Source organism: Falco peregrinus, chromosome 5 (assembly GCF_023634155.1).
Source record: "Falco peregrinus isolate bFalPer1 chromosome 5, bFalPer1.pri, whole genome shotgun sequence".
NCBI classification, from domain to species: Eukaryota; Metazoa; Chordata; class Aves; order Falconiformes; family Falconidae; genus Falco; species Falco peregrinus.
This window is the reverse complement of record NC_073725.1, coordinates 110,130,701-110,149,237: the sequence shown is the minus strand read 5'-3', so window position 1 is coordinate 110,149,237 and position 18,537 is coordinate 110,130,701. Positions and strand designations below refer to the sequence as shown.

General features: G+C 42.2%; 1 long non-coding RNA gene across 5 annotated transcripts in view; it reads left to right on the top strand.

Annotated features, from left to right (window-relative positions):
* The window catches only part of LOC114010788 (uncharacterized), a 28,387-nt gene extending 11,762 nt beyond the window's left edge, over nucleotides 1-16,625 (top strand). Inside the window, exons 4-5 of one of the 5 annotated variants that reach the window (XR_008747356.1) lie at nucleotides 7,999-8,029; nucleotides 9,796-16,625. This is a non-coding gene — a long non-coding RNA (uncharacterized LOC114010788). Of the gene's footprint in view, nucleotides 1-7,998 lie in introns of all 5 variants that reach the window. The other 4 variants (XR_008747357.1, XR_008747355.1, XR_008747354.1 and 1 more) reach the window with 4 other exon arrangements.
* Nucleotides 16,626-18,537: the final 1,912 nt, after the last annotated feature.

Below are 18,537 nucleotides of genomic sequence, written 5' to 3'. Positions count from 1 at the left end.
TTCTGCATTTTTGTTTTTAACAAGTATGTTCTATATGCTTTCATTTTTTTTGATCCAAAGAAATTTAGAGGCTTTATTTGAAATGTCGCAAGCTGAAGCAAACCCCATTGACTTGACTTTATCGTTGCTCTCAGTTGCACCAGGGTCAACAATTCTTTACTGTAACTTAATACTGAATAAGTATTTTTGCTGACTGCCGAAATTGAGTGGGAGGAGGAGTCCAGCAACAGTAGAACTCTTTCACTTGTGCTTGTGTTTATGGTACCAGTTCATATACTTAGTGGGTTTTATTTTAAGGAAACAGAAATATGTAATATCCATGAGGTGAAGATTATCTTGGTTGGAGATTCTTCTTGTTACAAAAAATTCATGCAATTCCTCTAACAGAGAAGAACATCTCCAGCTTCTCAAACAGGCAGGCAGATTTTGTGAGGCTGGTAGTTTAGAGGAGTATGTTTTGGACTACGCTGGCTTAAACCCATGTACAATTAACATAGCTTTCTGATTATGGCATTCAAGTTACCAGATCAGGATGATACATGAAAAAAGCATGCAGATAAGGCATCATTTGCCCAAACATGTCATCACAAACTGACTTCCTAAAGGTATGTCTCAAGCCGGAGAATGAAAACACAGATGTGTTATATTTTTCCATTTCAGAGCAGTCATTATAATATCACTGTGATGCAGACTACCTTCATGACTTGTTAATCCCAGTACTGAGAGAGGGAGAGTAACCTAAATTCCTGGAAGCACCATGTTGGAGAACTCTCAGTTTAGCACAAAAAATCTTGGAAATACGTTGGCACAGCTAAGTACTGGGGAAAAGATTTTCTTGGGTGTGGGACACCACACTGTGACAGCCTCTGTTCTTAGGGAAGCATTTCTAATCTGAAATGTATCAGACTACTTATTTCTCTTGTAATGCCCTCCTAAATGAAAACAGAATTATTCTGCCTTTTCACGATACATAGAAAAGTTTGAAGTTAAAAATAAATCTCAGATCCTTCTCAACAGAGGCACGACGGCTGTCTTTTTATCTTTAAGAAAAAGCATGCTGGTCCTGTTGCCCTCTGCAAAACAGTAGGTCGTTACAGAAAGGCTTTTTGGTATTTGAGGCTCAGTTTCCCCAGTGATCAGTACTTACAGCAATGAGAACTGCAGCAGTTCCAGAGATGCTGGGCATCTTTACTGCTTGGAGTGCTACCACAAAATGTCTGGCTCTAGCACCAGAGACCTGGCTTATAAGTGGACTGAAAAATTCACTGAAATGCTTTGATGTTGCATATCTGCAGAATCTGAAAGTATTAGGAAAGTTTATTTTTAAAAGGGAATTAATAAAAGACATTATAAGGCTATGCAAAATAATGGGTGGTATAAAGGAAGGTCAGGAAATTCTTCTTGTTCTTCTCGCCATGTAAGGAACATGGCCATTCGCAGAGGGAGATACAGTATGCAACCCCCCCCCCCAAATTCACTTTCACAATGTGCCCTCGCTGCCAAGTCTGTCCCCTGACCCAGCCCAGCTGAGCAGGATTGTTGGACAGCCTGCCCCCAGCCAGCCCTGCTTGCTGCTGTCGCTCATTGGAGTTCACCACGAGCAGCATCTGCAAGGTGTTGCACCACGGAAAATTTGTGACTGGAAGGAAAGGGGTTTGCAGGAGAGGAAAAAAAAACAAACCACAATGGTGCAGAGAGGTCCTTGTCCTTGGAAAGCCTGCTGAATGATACCTTTTCCCTTGGATGAAGTCATATTTACATGGGGAATTTACATGTGTCAGTGACTGTGGCAGAATATTTCTGAGGAAGCCCCTTGTTAATATTTTGGCAGCATGGGAGTGTTTTTTTCCCAATTGCAAATGTCACTCCATCTGCCACAAAGCCAATGGTTCCAACAGCCTGGCCTTCCCCGTTAAAGGGACATCGCAGAAGCATCATGTTTGTTGCTGGAATATTGGGAGAGGGAAGCAGCACGCCTGCGTGGCCCGCTGCAGTGGCGTGCTCTGCTGGTGGAGGGTTTGCTGTGGGAACACAAGGCAGCTGAGGAGGTGAATCATCCTTCCTATTTACTAATAAGTGAACTTCTAATTTAGTTGTATTTAACATCGTCTAGCTAAGATTTTGAGAGCTCCACTGGCTTACGTCTGAGTTACATCATAGAACTATGGGTTGGAAGGGACCCTTAGACCTACCTCCCTCTCCAAGCAGGACTGGCACCAACAGTGGATCAGGTCTCCTGCGATTTTACCTAGCCAGATCTTGGGTGAGTAGCCTCTGCCAGCATTGCTGTATCCTCCCAGGGAAGCAGTTCTTCCCAACGTCCAGTCGGAACCTCCCAGGCTATTGTCCTTTGCTGTGCCATCCGTCACTACCAAAAAGAGCTTGGCCCTGTCTTCTTTCCCGCTCCAGTTCAAGCAGTTGCAGCCTGCTAGTAAATCACCCCTTAGCCTCCTCTGCACCAGACTAAAAGCCACAGCCTCCTCCATCACCTGAAGTGTGTGCTCCATGTCCCTGACCATCCCGGTGGTCCTGCTGCCTTCCCTTCCCATTTCTGATCATCCTTGTGGCCTGGGGGCCCCAAACCCAGACATATTATTCCAGGTCTCTGAGGTGGCAGGGATAACGAGTTCCCTCAACCTGCTGGCCACCCTTCTTTGAAAGTAGGCTAATGTGCAGTTTGCCCCATTTGCAATGAGCACAGCATTGGCTCACGTTTGACCCGACATCTGCCATAAGCTCCAGGTCCTCTCCAGGAGGGCTGCTGCTCCGCCGGACCGTCCCCAGCCCATCCTGGCACATGGCTGTATTCTGCCTGACCTGTGGGACTTATTCTATGTCTCGTTCAACGTGATGGGATTTCTGCTGGCCAGATCCCAAGCTCCTGAAGATCCCTCCACAAAAGTTACTATTTGGCATGTCAGCAACTCAACACTCGTTTAGCATCATCTTCAGATTTGTTGTTTCTGCATTCTTACATCATCAGTCAGGTTGTCAGGAAAGATGCTGAAGAGGATGAGCCCTGGAATCATTGGCTTCCCTCCAGCCACCGAAGAGCTGGTGAGATGCTGATGGCTGGCTGCTAGTCTGGAGTCTCTCTGGGTGAGCGTTCTGGCAGTGACATGCAGACTGAAGGAAGAGCTGGATTTCTGTTTGGTACCTTAACTGGTGACATGTTAAAGTGTTTTAGCAGATGGTAGTGGGCTACGTAGTGTGCACGAGTAGCAAAGGCAAAACATTGCTTAAATTTAGAAGAATTCTGTAAATAGGTTTCTAAAAATAATGCTAAACAAGAAATATTTTTTACCATGTACATTTTCTACTTTTTTCAATACCTAGTGTAGCATTTTGGAGTATACCGAAGTTCTTTTGCAATTAAAATAATTCATTTGTCTCTTTTCCTGCGTTGGAGTCAAACCAACCTCTCACCGTTCCCAGGAGCAGGAGCGAGAGTCCTCCATGCCAGGACAGCCAGTGGACCTCTGCAGCATGCCAGTCATCCACATCCCGTTCCTGCTTCAGCTCAGGGCCTGATCTCCTAAACCTCAGGTGCACCTCCCAGTGCTGGGTTACTGGCTTGCCTGGGACAGGTGGATGGCACTACCTGGCTGCAGTTCCCAACACGTTCAAAGTTTAACATCATAATAGATCAATCTCTGCAAAACACTTTGATTTTAGCAAAACATCACATGTCCACAACACATCTTCCTGATTTGTTTTTTGAAATCTGAATCACGAGGGAAAAAAGGTGTGCTATTCCATAAACCCAAAAGAGATATCCAATAGAAAAAACCAAGCTCAGTTCTAAAATGACTTTCAGTGATGACTTGTAATCTGTGCAGTTTCATCTACTTGATAATGCCCAGCTTAGTGTTAGATCTAAAAAAAGAAAGAAATGAGAAAATCATTCCTTTGATATGCATTAAATTATTCAGTTAGTAAATTAGTGAATCTTATCCTGAGTGTTATTAGCTATTAGCATGTTACACTTCTTGATGTTGCTCATGAAGAATGCATATGAAAATGAGGAAAAGATTTCCCTTTTGAAGTTGCTGCCACTTGAGTTGTTGACATTTCTTTTAATTGGTGGCTGTCCTCTTGAATGCAGTATTCTACTGTCTTTTTATGAGAGATTCTTCATTTTTAATTTGTTCTCTCATTGATGAGATTTTTTTTTTTTTTGAATGGGTAACTCTCAAAATAATTAGCCTTTCAAGGGAACCATGTTCTCCTAAATAGTTATTAATGAGTATCTCCCCTATTCAGTATACTTAGGCCTTTTTCATTAGGAGAATTTCAAGCTCACATCTCGCCTGGTTGAACCATACCTGGTACCGCTGGAGACAGCCAGCAGGAATCTCACTGCAGATTTCAGGAAGAACAAGACCAGCCCCTAGGGATGAGGAAAGATCATTTGCCTTCACTTTGTCTTAGGAAGATTCTGTTTTCTAGGAGAACCTACAATTGTTTCTTCAGGCTCCAGGGCAGAATGGAGGAGGGAGTGAAAGAGTGAAGGCAAACAAGGTAATTCCATCTGAACAAGGATACTGTCTTCAAAGACTGTATCAGCTTCAGGAGCTGGGCTAAGGAGCCTCAGTTATACTGCCAGCTATACCGTACTGGAAACGTACAGCTCCCTTTTATTTAACGTTAAGTTATGCTACATAAAAATAAACCCACTAAACCCAATAATGATTCTGCATCTGAAATTATTTTCCCACTAAAAAGCCAAGGATCTTCAATAAGAACATACTTTGTTTTAGAAATTATTGCCAGTATTGTACTTGCAATTAATGCAGCACTCCAACATGTCATGTGGTGCTGCATTAATCTAATCCCATTCTGGTTCCTGTTTGGCTTCTCTAAACCAGTTCTTGTTCCTTCCCTTACTCTTGTCTTTAACCTTAAAATCTGCCTTGAGCATTGCCGGCTATTCTGCTGAAATGCAGTCTTATACTTGTCTCCTTTTGATTTACTCTTTCAAAACAGACTGGAACATCTTCCTCATCCTTTCTCTGCTTCCCTGTAAGCTCTCCTGCTCTCTCTTCCTGCTTTCTCCGTGCTTGGTCATTTAGGGAGCTTCTACCACAGACACGAATTCTATCATTCCTGGACAGGCTTCTCTTCTTCCAAACCAGAACCTCAGCCCAGGTCTCTGGCATTTCTTCCTGAAGGTCAGTATCTTAAAACATGGGGGTTTAGAGTCTCTTCCAAGCTTGTCCCATCAGTTTATTTCCCTGTTCCTATGACCAGTATGATCACATTACTTTTTTGTCATTCCCATCCACTGTCTCATCTTCAGCAGAGGTTACTCTATGGATTGGCCTGTACAGAGTGTATCTAAATTCAACAGCTATTTCTCCATCACAAATGGCATTTAAGATACACCCTTTTCTAGCCTAGCTGAAAACTAAACCTTTGAACCAGGCTCTGATGATCTTGTAGCTCACATCCTTAACATGCCTGCTTTCTGGGCTTGACCAATGCCATTAGAATGATGAAGTAAAATATTTTTTTCTAATTTATGGCTTTACATCTTTACTAATCTCTTCAGTCTTCTTTTGTTTTCTGTTTCTCTATTCAAATAAGTTACTGTTCTTTGCTTTCCTGATACCCTCCTTGACCCATCTCCCCTAGCCATCTCTTTCACTGGGAAACTACTGACTTGTCCCTCCAACATATAATTCTTCCAAAATTTCCACTGCGGCCAAGAAGTTATTTCACCCACAAAGCTGTCTTCTAATCTTCCTCAAAATGCTGTCAGAAGATCCTTGTTCTCCTGGAGGTGCACAGAGGTGGCAGCAGGGGCTGGGGGTGGCCCATCAGCACAGCCAATGCCACCTTCCATCTTGCTTGGCCATTCATCCTTGTCTGGTTCGTCCCTGGCATCTCATCTCTCTGCCCTAAGGTTGCCATTGTCATCTGCATTTATGCACGGCCAATTTCAGTGGCCTTTTAGTCCATATTTAAGATTTTTGTGCGTAACAGATAATAATAGCTGGCCATTTTGTTTCTGCTGGCTATTCCGATCCTGCAGTACCCAAAGACTAACGTCTGCACTTCCTTGCAATAAACGGTAGTCATTTTTTAGAGGAAATAGCTCAACAACTACAGCAGGAAAAAAAAGGGTCAGACACATCAACATCACCTTTCAGATTGAAAATCAGTGTGAAAATAATGAAATTAAAAAATATTTAAAATAAAACCCAAGGTGGTCCAACATGAGTTGTAAAAGTTGGTATAAATGGCTGACCAAACAACCATTACAGAGCCATAACTTGAGGCCTCACTTCGGAGAAGAGCAATGTTTATAGAGAAGCTAATTTCATTTTATTGAATACTATTAAAATAACCTATTAAAAGTTATAAGTTGTAGTTTAAAATACTGCAGTGCGGCTCATAGAAGAACTAGCATAGACTATGAAGTGGCCTTACATGGTGATATATTTCTGACATAATATAATATAAGCTATTTCAAGAATCCATTTACAAGTAAGCTGTCTGGGTAGAGCCCTGCTCTCGCTGAAATCAATAGGAGTTTTGCTGGCAACATCAATGAAATGAGGTTTTCTTCTCATTTCTAGCCTGTACAAGATTCAGTGTTGGGTCAGGCAAACAGTTCTATTGCATGCAAGTACTAGTGAATTTAAATTCAGCATTTGCTTAGGAGAATTACTAAATGGAATTCAAAAAGTGATTTATTAATGGTTAATTAGTATTATTTTTTGTTAATTTGTCCAAATTTCCTTATTGGCAGAAGCGTCTTGTTATTTTGTACAGTAGCATCCCTCTGCTGTACCAGTAAGCTTAAGCTGTCGGCCCTTGGGAGTGAGGGGTGGGTTGCTTCCCTTCCCCATTCCTATGGAAAACTAACAAAAGCAAGCATTTCAGAGTACAAATTCCATTATTACACAGCTTAGGAGCTTTGCAAGCACCTAAATACTGCAAGTGCTATGATAATTTATCTTTGAACTTGTTAGTAACAATGCATAATTAACAAGTAAGCTGTAGGAACATGCAATTGCTGTGTATTTACCTGGTATTCGCCATGCAGTTGGGGCATAATTGCAGAGGTTATACCTGCTCTGTACAATAGGAGTACACGGTGTACAGTGTACTTTATTTTGTGTTGTTTCACATCACTTGGTCCAGTGAAGCAGAGCACAGTGCAACAGTTTAACGAAGTATTTCATTCTGATGTAGGTGGAAGCAAGCCACAGGTAGGAAACTGCATGAATCTGCACAGAGTGCTGTTACTTAAATGATTGCTGTGGTTTCTGGCTATTCAGGGTGGCAACCTTGCTGTTTGAGCTCTGGCTATTTGTATTTTGGACTGCTGCCCTTTCAATGATGTAAATGGACTTGAGCATGCAAATTCAAAATAAGAAAGGCTAGGGTCTGTTTTGTTTTAGAATAGCAACTTTTTCCTCTCATATATAATATTGTAGGGCTCTGTAATAATTACAGGTAAAAGAAAGCACCGAAAGAATACATCTTCTTAAAAAGTTTTAAAATACTGTATGCCAGCACATCACCATTTCTTTGCCCTAAAGCTCAATTAGTATTGGAATATCAAATGTGTAGTCACATAACGTAGGCACTGGGGAAAAAAATACCAGCTAATGGTGAAAAGTGCAAATGTGCTGCATCTGTGAGTTAGTCACATTTTACATGATTCAGCATAAAAGGTAAGTAAAACCAAATTAAAAGATTCTGTTATGTTTGAGGTCCATGTCTAGCAGGAACAGGAATACCATACACATCGCTTGATGCAGGAATTGCTGAGCCATTTCTCTAAAATGGTGGGATCAGCCTTTAAACCGATGCATGTAGTATTACCTGCTCCAAGGAGAAAATACAGAACTTTCTAGAGAGTGGATACAACACTACGCTGGTTAAGTAACTTAGCAGAAGCATGGATTTATTTGTTGTTGCTGAAGATTTAAAATTTAACTACAGCATACAAGAAAACAATCTTAAGAGCTCCCTGTTCTGTTCCAGGTGGAAGAGAAAGTAGGGAGCTTTTCTAAGTGTAAGTTATTATTGTTCAGCTTCATAATAATTTTCTTGTCTTGAGGGACTTGATTTATGAGTATAGCGTTAAAAAAAAATCTTGCTCAGAAAGGCCAGCGGTATGACATGACAGGGCATGCATTGTGCTGTATTAATTTCCAGTTACTATGTTGGCTGTGTACAACTACATCACAAAAAGGAGATGCAAATTAACACGATATAATTATCCTGTTAGAGCATCTCATGGTGATTTTACTGTCTCTGTTAAAGCCAGCACACTCACAGCTCAGCTGAGCCGCCTCGGGTCCGCTGGCATGGGGGTGGTGGTGGGGCTCCCTGCAGGAGCTGCCGCGGGGTGTGGGGCTCCCCTGTCCCCACGGCTGGGCTGGCTGCAGCACCCAGGGTGGTGGACAAGCCCAAACTGCTTGTTTGAAAGATGGGTTCAGGGAATTTCGGTGCTTAGCATCAACAACTTACCTCCACAGCCAGCTAAATGAAGCAGACTGAATTATCCCAAGAGTTATTTATGAGTACCAAGAGTTAAAAATTCAGCCCTTCTCAGGTGATGCAGCTTAAGAACATTAATACCATGCACTACGTTTTTTCTGCACTGACAATTTCAGTTTCAGATGAAGTTTGTTTGAGAGCAAAATATAACTTCCTTTTCCAATGTTCATATCTGAAAAAATGTTAATTAGTTTATGACTTGCAGTCTTCAGTAATTCTATGCAGATGTGGGTTTTTAACTTGTTCAAGGTTTTCCCATTTTCATAGAGTGGACCCTTTGTAAGGGACCATGGCCAAGACACCCATATGTGTCCCGGTTACAATCACAGACATCATCATCTGTGAATTTAATGATTTTTTCATTTCCATTTTTCCTACCTAACATGATAAAGTGCCTGGGTGTCAGTTGCAGCAACTGTTTACATTATTTAAAATACAGTAAAGTATTTCCACTGCATACCAACCAGAGCCAAGGTCTGTATTTTCCAGACATCTTCAAGGCAAACATTTAAAGCCAACTGTAAGACTTGGATTTGACATTCTAACTCTGGTATACGATGGCACTTGGTGTTCGAGTTGACTTTTACCTCCTTTTCAATATCACAGAGTCATGCTAACACTTTTCTTTTTAAGAGGATGCATGGTAGTAAAGTACCCAGATCCCTCTGAACGGTGCAATCATTCTTTTAAACTTTTAGCTGAAAAGATAGTATTTTACAATCTCAGAAGGACAGTTTCCTCCATCTAGAAAACTGAGAAAGGAAAGCTTTCCACAGACTCCTGCAGGGTCGGGATCAGACTCGTCAGCTAGCATTTTGATGCAGTCTTATTTTTCATTGAGATGCAACAATAACCAGGAGAATCCTGTCTTTATTTCTGGGAATTAAGTAATTTTTAGATGGTGAAATTCTGCATCATTTCAGTCATAATTTGGAACCCAACCACTTTATATGCTGTTGAAAGCCTCATCTCTCACAAGGGACATTTTGTGAGACAAATTGTAATGAACTGGGATGAGACAGAAGCTCTGGTGAGGAGCAGATTCAAGTTGTGAAGTAGGTAAAATAACGTTCTCGTTAGGGCTGAGAAAACTACCTTCTCGTTAGTGTCAAAATCACAGATGCATGTAAACTGCAAGCATCCCGGTGAATGTGCAACCCTAAGTCTTAAATAATTTTTCAATAAAATGTGCTTTCTAGGTGAGTGTTTCGGGTTCAGAAGTGGGATTGTTCTACAGGAGAATGATCAAAATCAGCTCTTTTGATGTTGTGTTCACAGAAACGGACACCACGTGATGCAAGTTCATAAAGAATGAATGGAATTAGGACAAATGTTTGAAGACTTCTTGCAACAAATTGCTCACAAATAATTTATGGCAAGATTTACTTGCAGAGTGATTACAGCACACGTTTTTGATAAAAAAATATTTAAGAAAACCAATCTGCTTGTGGACAAATAATGAAAAGAGGAAGAGGAAAAATTCCTTTAACAAATATGAAACTGCAAATTATTCACTCAGCTCAGCTAGCAACAAACAATTTTTATGGTAGTAGGAGCTCATGGAGGAGGAGGTAACTGTATGAAGAATGATAGATTCAGTATCTTCTATTGCAATTCTGGAAGGGGTTCCAACATCTAATTTAAAAGCCATTTTCCTCCTTTTATCCAGTAAAGAAAAAATGATAGTCAATGCCTGTGAGCTGTTTTGGGCAGACAAAATCTATTTTGTGTCCATGCAGTCCTGTGGTCGCTGACAAAGGCTAGCTCATAAGGAAGAGCAGGTTTTTATTAGGAAAGATCTCTCTTTCCAGGAAAAAAACCCCAAAATCTGCCTGAGGAAGGATATTGCCATCATAATCCTCTTTGCATCTTCCCATGAGAGAGTAAAGGATTCACCTTTCCAGAAGAAACACATAATCCGTCTTCAACTTGGTGTATCTTTTCAGTCTCAGAGTTGTGGAGTCTTGTGTGAACTGCATCTCCACCAGCCCATCTTCCAGTCCACAGTAATAAAATGGTCAGTGATTTACTTTCCTCTTGGAAGAATACAAAGAACATTTTGGGCATCTCTCGCCTAAGACCACCTTTTGTCTCTTCCCCCCACTCACTGGGAGGAGGTCAGCCACCTCCTGGGCAAGAGGCTCCGGGATGCTGTGCCGGGATTCTGGCAGAGTTATCTTCTGCTCAGGAGAGAGGGTGACTGTAGCACGTTCTGTTTATGCCTGTGGCATGGTAGATGCAAGTTCAGCATTCAGATCTCCTTAACTCCTTACATGTGTATTCTTGATTCAATATTTAATTCCTAATTTAATTCCTGAGCAGGCACATGCTATCTTTCAAAGCCATAGCAGGTGCAAGAGAGTCCACTTGATCTCTGCTGCTTTACTTCACAAAAAAACCTTAAAATGCTAATGCCATAAGTAAGTATTACAGCACATCTTTGGGTGAACGATATCTGACATTACTGCAGATTTTAGCCACAGTGAAAGATTTTACAAGCTACTTTGAGCTAATGGAAGAACAGTTTTAATTTAAAACACTGATGTGTTTGTTCCCGTAAATGCTGATTGCCGTAATTCTGTTGTACGCTGTTGGCTTGGTTATACTGAGCTGAGTTAGCTTGTTACAACTTATCACTAACCATTGATTATAAATGAATTTTATTATTTCTGTGTTTCTAGAGAGAAAGCTATCAGGACTGATACATTTCTATGTCCACTGGAGGGAACAATGACAAAAAGAGGTGTATTTCTGCAAGAATGTTCTAGGCCACATTTTCAACAAAGGAAGGATGTGCTGCCAAAGATGACACTCAGCCCAACAGGATACAAGATGCGAACATCTGCATCCAGTTGAGCTGTGCTGAAACCACCCTTAATTCCTGCCATTTATACCTTTCCTCCCATGCTGCAAATTCACATTAGATTCAAGACTGCTTGCAATGTCCTTGGATGGTAATCCCAGTCTGCTGCTGGTGAACGTTCTGGCCCTGTTCTGTGCTTTAGGAGCCCTTTCTACAGGATCTGCCTGCTCCTGGGACAGGAGCTCGGGGCACACAGTAGCTCATACCCTGCAAAGCACTTGTCAGAGGACAGCTAATACGTTGGCGAATGAACTTCAACAACTGCACTACAGAAGCGCATTAATTCTGACTATAATGTGAGTACAGACAGATTTCTTAGGCTGCTTCAGTCTACTAACTGCAGATATGTCCGTAGGTCGGTTGATGCAGGTTAAGAAACCGGCCGCTGTCCTTTGCCTTTACGATCCCATATGCAATTTTGGAAAGTTTGCCTAGAGAGGGTAACAGAATGTTCAGCTGCTGCCCCCCCCCCCCCCCCCCCCCCAGCCTATTGGCTTTTTTGCTTTTGTTTAATTTGCTGCATGTGATTAACTCCACTGCCTTTCTGCCTGGCAGAATCTGTGACTGAAAATATCCTGTGAGTATACGCAGTATGCTGTAACACTGGTGGAAAGTAAATAAGACCATAGTCTTCATAATCACTGTTTTTCCAAAGAACTACTGCTCCCAGCAGACAGGCTATTTTAGGCTGTAAATGGAAATCAGAAAATGAGATTTTCTTTCTCTGCTAGTTCTTCTCCTGGGAATTTTAGTGCTTTCCCCTGTGCACCTGCTTTCAGTGTTGGTGGCAGCATATTGATAATACCGGCCTGTTGGAGGATTGATCAGTAGAGCCTATTCTGAAATACACCAGTGAACGTGGGAACTGATTTCCAGTAGTACCAACATACTAGTTGTTGATATAAAATCGAGTGTTAGGTCAAAACCACATCTAGATAGCCTGATTTACTCCATGATTCAGGTGACAGTTCACTCAAAATTCAGACTTGCAAAGTAAAGGTATTTCCTAGCTACTTGCACATTTTGTTTGAATATTGGTATTGTATTTTCATCTCAATTTTGCAGACTGCCTTTTATCTCCTGTTTGATGGTCTAAGTCCCGTTACAAATGTAGACACTCTTCATATGTAGTCCTGTCGATACCAGTGATGTCTGACCTTGCCTCCAGTTCATAGCACAGACACGATCATCCATATCATACTTATCATATGGATCTAATGCAAGATCTCTGCACAGTCTTTAAATCTGAGAAGTTCTAATTATCATTCTTAATACTTCATTTATTATGCATTTTTTTTCTGGAAGAAGCTTTGCATTGTTAGGAATTCAAAAGATAAGGTTTTGCTACAGCAACATGCAAATCTCAGAACGAGAACTTGAGAACAAATTACAATCTTTAGCAGTAGCTGCAGTTTTCTGATACCCCAAATGGTGTTGAGAAGGATCTTCTGTGGTAGGAAACACCCTAATTATTTTGTGGCACGGATACTGCTGTGATACTACATCTGTACCCCCCCACATTTGATTGGATACTATCAACAAGCATCCTCTGACTTTGCTGAGTAGCCGGTAATTTATTTTAGTCAATTGTGGTACTACTGAGAAGCACTGTCTTTGTGCCTATATAAATAATATATTAAAAAATAACCTTGGAAAAACATTAATCATGGTATTTTTTTCACTGAAGGAGGAGTAGGCTTTTTTGGGAGCAAACCTACTGAGTGAAAGATAACTTAGTCAACAAGGGTCAGCTCTGACATTGAAAGCAGATGAAAGACTGTGAAAAAAACCCATATGGCTTTAAATAAATGAATGAATAGAAAGACGGCTTTGTGTTGTACCCAGACATCACATGTGATAATCCAGACATCAAAAATTGTCATAATCATGATTTTTTGTTCTCATAGTCTTCCACTTTGCTTTGTCATTTACACCATTCACGTCCTTGACTTTAAGCAGCCTGATGCTGGTTGCTGGTTGCTTAGTTTGACCTTAAAAATATAACGCAAATTGCAAACACATTTAGAAAGTTGGAAAACTCTTATCCAGGAGAAATTCTCAGAGCACAAAGAAAGATGTGAAGCAACTGAACTCTTGGATTTACTTTGAAAATGTCCTGTCCCGCTGTGCCTCTCCTTGCACACCGCCAGCTGCGGTGGCCCCAGCTAACATTGCTTCCCCTGTACTTTTTCATGGCAGGCTCTCTTCCCTTTACGGTTTTTTTTCGGGCACCTTCATCCTCATTCCTTTCTACTCCTCTTTCTGAAGCAGCATGAGACCCAGTTGCTACCTGTGGCCCAACTTCTTGCTCTTTTACCAACTGCAGACCTTCTTTTTTATCATTAATAGTAGTTACTTACCTGGGTGTGTTTTACCTCTGTCCTTTAATCCCGCAGTTTTCTATGTAAAGGCCCTCATCCCGAAACTCCCTTCTTGTTGAACCACTGTGGCTCCTCAAAATTAGAGGAGCAACAGCATGCAGATGATAGAGCTCGTTAGAAACACAGCACACAGCGTAACATGGTTAGCCATCACCAGATCTACTGTTAATTCTGTAGCCTTTTCCCCAGAGACCCCTCTGGCTTCCCACGTACCGAGCAGCTGGAAGCAGGCAGTGCTTTTCTTCCCTTTCCTTGGCACCTCACACCACAGAGGACATCACAGTTGTGGTCCCAGGCCCCGTACCTTCTTTTTCCAAGTCGAGTCTCCCATGCTGCGGACCTACCATCTTTGCCTTCCTCACTCGGAGCCCTTTGGCTCCCAGCTCCTCGCCCCTCCCTGTGCCATGCCCCAGGAGGAGCCTGGCCAGAGGAGATGGGACTACTCCAGTGTTTGCTACAGGACTGCTGATGCTCAGCCACATCCCACGTTCCACTTACCTTGTTGATGAGATACTAAGCAAATAGGCACACCCGCTGGCGCCTCAAAAAGAGTGCTTTAACTTAATATTTGGAAGGTTAGTTATCATGGAAATTGAATACATGCAATATTCACATAATGTACGTAGGTGGGCTTTCCCCCCATCCCCCCCCCAAGGGGTCATCTAAGTCCTGAAAACCAAAGCACATGACTCCATAGGTAGATCAAATTGCTTCTAAAGAAACATGATCTTTTTTCTCCAAGTCTGAAAAATCCATCAGAGGAAAGAGGAGGAGTGGGGAATAACATCCCTGCTCTTGTCAATTCTGTTAAAATTCCTACTGAAATAAAGGGATAGCAGAAGAAAGTGTAACGAAGAAAAAGAGGAAAGAATCCCTTTGCTAGAAAAAATGAGCAGTTTAATTGACCCAAAAGGCTTATTCTTACCGTGAAAAGTATATAAGAAAAAGTCAAAGCAGAATTTGAGAAAGACAGATCTATGAGAAGCTACCATATTCAAGAATGACAAGTTTCATATAAACACCAAATATAAAAGAGCATCTCTGATAGAAAAGTGCAGTCAACAGGTTGGAGCTCTGCAAAATCAAGCAGTGGCCTTTTGTGGCAACTGTTGCAGTCGATACTACAGAAGATACTGTATTTCCTAAAGGGATTTCCAAGTGGAAGTGGTGCAGGGTTTTTTTTATAGATTCACAGAACACATTCACCTTCAAGTTTACTGCATTCTCCGCCAATATAAAACCACTTTTAAGTACAGATGTTTCTCCCAAACTTAGCAGACAATGATTTGCAATGGAAAGAGGAAATTAAATAGCTTGATAGATTGCTATTCTTTCCTCTATCTGGTCAGCAAATTTAATTTTTACTTACATTATATAGGCATAAGCAAGGAATTAATTCATATTCAGCGAAATAAGCCCGTACCTTACATGAAACTGAAGCTCAGCTGAGCACATCTTAAAGGAGCGTGATGTGTAGGAGGGCACAGGCTTGGCAGACCTTAGAAACCAACACATCAGGTTGAGCACCCTAAAACTGTGTCATCCAAACTCCACTAACTGGCTGGGAGCAGTTAGGCTGCTGTTCAGTGCTTCTCTTGCATGTTCTTGTGGCACTGCTGACAGCAGCGTGATTACAAGCCCGTGAGCTTTGAGTGCCACACGGCTATTAGCCAGCAGCATCCTGACATACTGGAAAAGCTGAAAGCCTGCTCTTGTAATAACCACTGAAACTTATCAAAGTGAACAGTTTAATTGATCCAATTAAAGAGAGGCCATTGCATGTCCAGGCTTTTATTTACAGCATTCTTCAGGTGTTTTACTTTGCTGAAGATCCTATGGGCTATTAAGGAGGACATGTATCAGGATATGTATCAGAAAAACATGTTTTCTTAGAATAGAAATCAAGACCAGGAGGCAGAAAAACCTCACTACTTAAATAGGGCTCAAATACAAATGACAAGTGTGGGCTAATCCATCTGTCAGTCTTCTCCTACTACAGTTGTTCTGGGTGAGCAAGGAATACTATGTTTTTACTGATGATGCTTACTACATGTTGCCCCGTACAAGGGGGTCCCATTGTGCCAGGCGCTGAGCAGGCACAAACGAATTGGTAACCCTTGTCCTGAACATCTTCGCTGAATAATGTACCTTCATCTCCTGCTTTCTCAGCCTTCAACTAGAAGTTGGTTTTTACCACTAACCTGTAAGGTAGTAAAAGGGCTCTGAAGCAAGCTGTATCTTTGGTTTTAAATAATTAACTATATTGACTTGGATACTCTGAGAGCCTCCACTAATCTCAGCCTTCCCAGCAGTTCTCAGATAAAATAATAATAAAAAAAAATTATATACACTAGTGTAACTCACTGTCAGTTTTATGAATGAACTCCTCTGCCACATTCACCACTTGGGACCAGACCTGCTGCTGGTCTGTCCTGGTAGGTTTGCGCTCAAGGCAACGGCAAGACAGCCATTTATTTCAGCTGAGAATCTGATGCCTGGCTGTTTTGAGATAGAGTGAAACTTGTCCTCCGTAATTACTTTATAATCAGTGAAGAGTGCTTTCTAGAGCAGCTTGGTGTAATACAAAATCATGCTTTAAATATTCTGGACTTGTATTGTGTGCCAGCAAGGAAGGACAGTGACCTGGAGAGTGCAGGATGTTCACTTGAGAGTCCACAAAAATACTATGGCCGTGATAGAACAGACAGAAATAGTTTAACCAGGCCTGAAGTTGCTAGCAGGGGACCAAGGAAATCAATAAAGCAAACGGGAGAGCTAGACAGTTTATGATGTCTTATCTCCTCTATATTGCCACATGGACTTTTCTTTATTAGGAAAATAAATGTACTTGAATGAAATATCAACCTGTGGTTATGTCTTCTATGTTGCAGAAAGAAGGTGAATGTATTATTTATCGGGATCCTTTAGGTATTTTCCTTTTGCCCACGCACCATGTGCAGAAATACAGGGGGCAGTCCCTTGACAGACGTGAAGTTACCTGTGCCAAGGCAGCGAGCAGGACAGCAGACCACACGCCTGCGGTGCCTCCTAGCACTGAGACACATATCCCAGCACCTCCCTCATGCAGTTTAGAAAAATCACTATTTTACACACTGGTTTTCCATGGGAAGATCACAGAGTGCTGGATGCAAGATCATCGGTACAGACCGTGGGGTACCACTATGAGTTTGGGTAGCGCGAGAACCCAGGGCTGGAAGGGAGACGGCGGTTACAGAGCTGAGGCCCCAACGCCTGCATGCCACTGGGCAGTAGCTGTCTCGGGCAAAACGGTATGGAGGATACCTGCTGGCACGCCACAGGCACGGCAGCACCGTAGCCTGCAGTAAAAGACGAAGCACATGCCTATGATGTGCACCAAGAAGAAAGTGAGAAGAAGGCATCAATACCATCAGTCCCTGGTGTTTGCATCCTGGTGCAAATTTGTTTGGTGAAAACGAACCGTACCCCTACTGCGCAGGAGAACAAGGATACCAGCCCTCAGTAGTCTCTGCTGCCTCGACCGAGGGAGGAGTTTCCATCTGAACATGAACTTGTGAGCAATCTCACCTTAAGAACACCAGCCAGGACCACCAGCCAGGCACACACCACCCCCACCCCCCAGGATTTTAATGCTACGTAGCAAATCTCACTTATATCCTCTGGCTGCAACCAATTTTCAGTGGTTGAGAGGATGGGGAAAAAAACAACAACCCAAACCTCCACAAGTTAGATGACACACTAATGGGAATTTTTTCTTATTCCCATAGATAACCAGCAGAAACCTAGGACTCATACACTATAAATCTAGCAGGGGGGAAAAACAGCTTATCTTTTCAACTACAGCAGCTCACCAAATCCCTGAGGGGTCACAACAAAAAGCCATTTTCTGCCTTCAGGAATTTCTACTTAGTTGTACAGTCCTTCCATGAGCTTCCCAGACCACCTCTGCAATCACAGGCCTCTCCAGAATTTTGCTCCTCACATTACTGTTAACCATCTTCTAATTTCCAGTCTGCATTTATTCATGACTAATTGATAACCATTTGATCCCAGGCTAATCTTAACCTTTAACTCCTGCAGTTCTTCCTGCTTGATATTTACCCCAAGGGTATTTATAAATAGTTGTCTTCTGTCATGTTTAGTTTGGTGGGGCTAAAAAAGATAAACTGATGTTTCTCAGCCATGGAAGACCTTCCTGCACAAGAATGAATGTGTCCCTTTATCTGGTAGATGAGCCCAAAATCGGTCCTCAGTTTGCAAAACCGGTGTTCTTGGTTATATGTAGAAGTTGCATATTTTTTCTTTGCAATTGAAGTTATCAGGTATTAGGGTATGATTCCCAGTGATCTGCTGAATCGAGATACCACTCGTTACTGCACTTCCCAGTTATGGTCTTGCTCTGCCGTGCTGCTCTCGTTTCTGATGGCTCTGCTGGCCATGCCCAGCAAGCCAGGAGGGTCTGTGGCAGGGACCTTCAGAAGCACGGGCAAAGCAGCCCCATCGCCCGCTGCACGGGCTCTCCTGGTCCACTGAGCACCAGGATCACAGCGCCCACGTGCACAGGAGAGGAAGATGCTGGGTTCAACAGTGCTGGCATTGCATTTGACAGACCTGGTAACACTTGGAGCACAAGGTGGTTTTTTTCACACCAAGATCCCTCGGGCTGGTCAGAGATCAGCTGGCAGCCTCAAAACCACAGAAACCAGGTTTGAAACGACCAGGGATTTCCAGCACAGGAGCAAAGCACTGCTGGCAGTAACATGTTTGCAGAAAGTG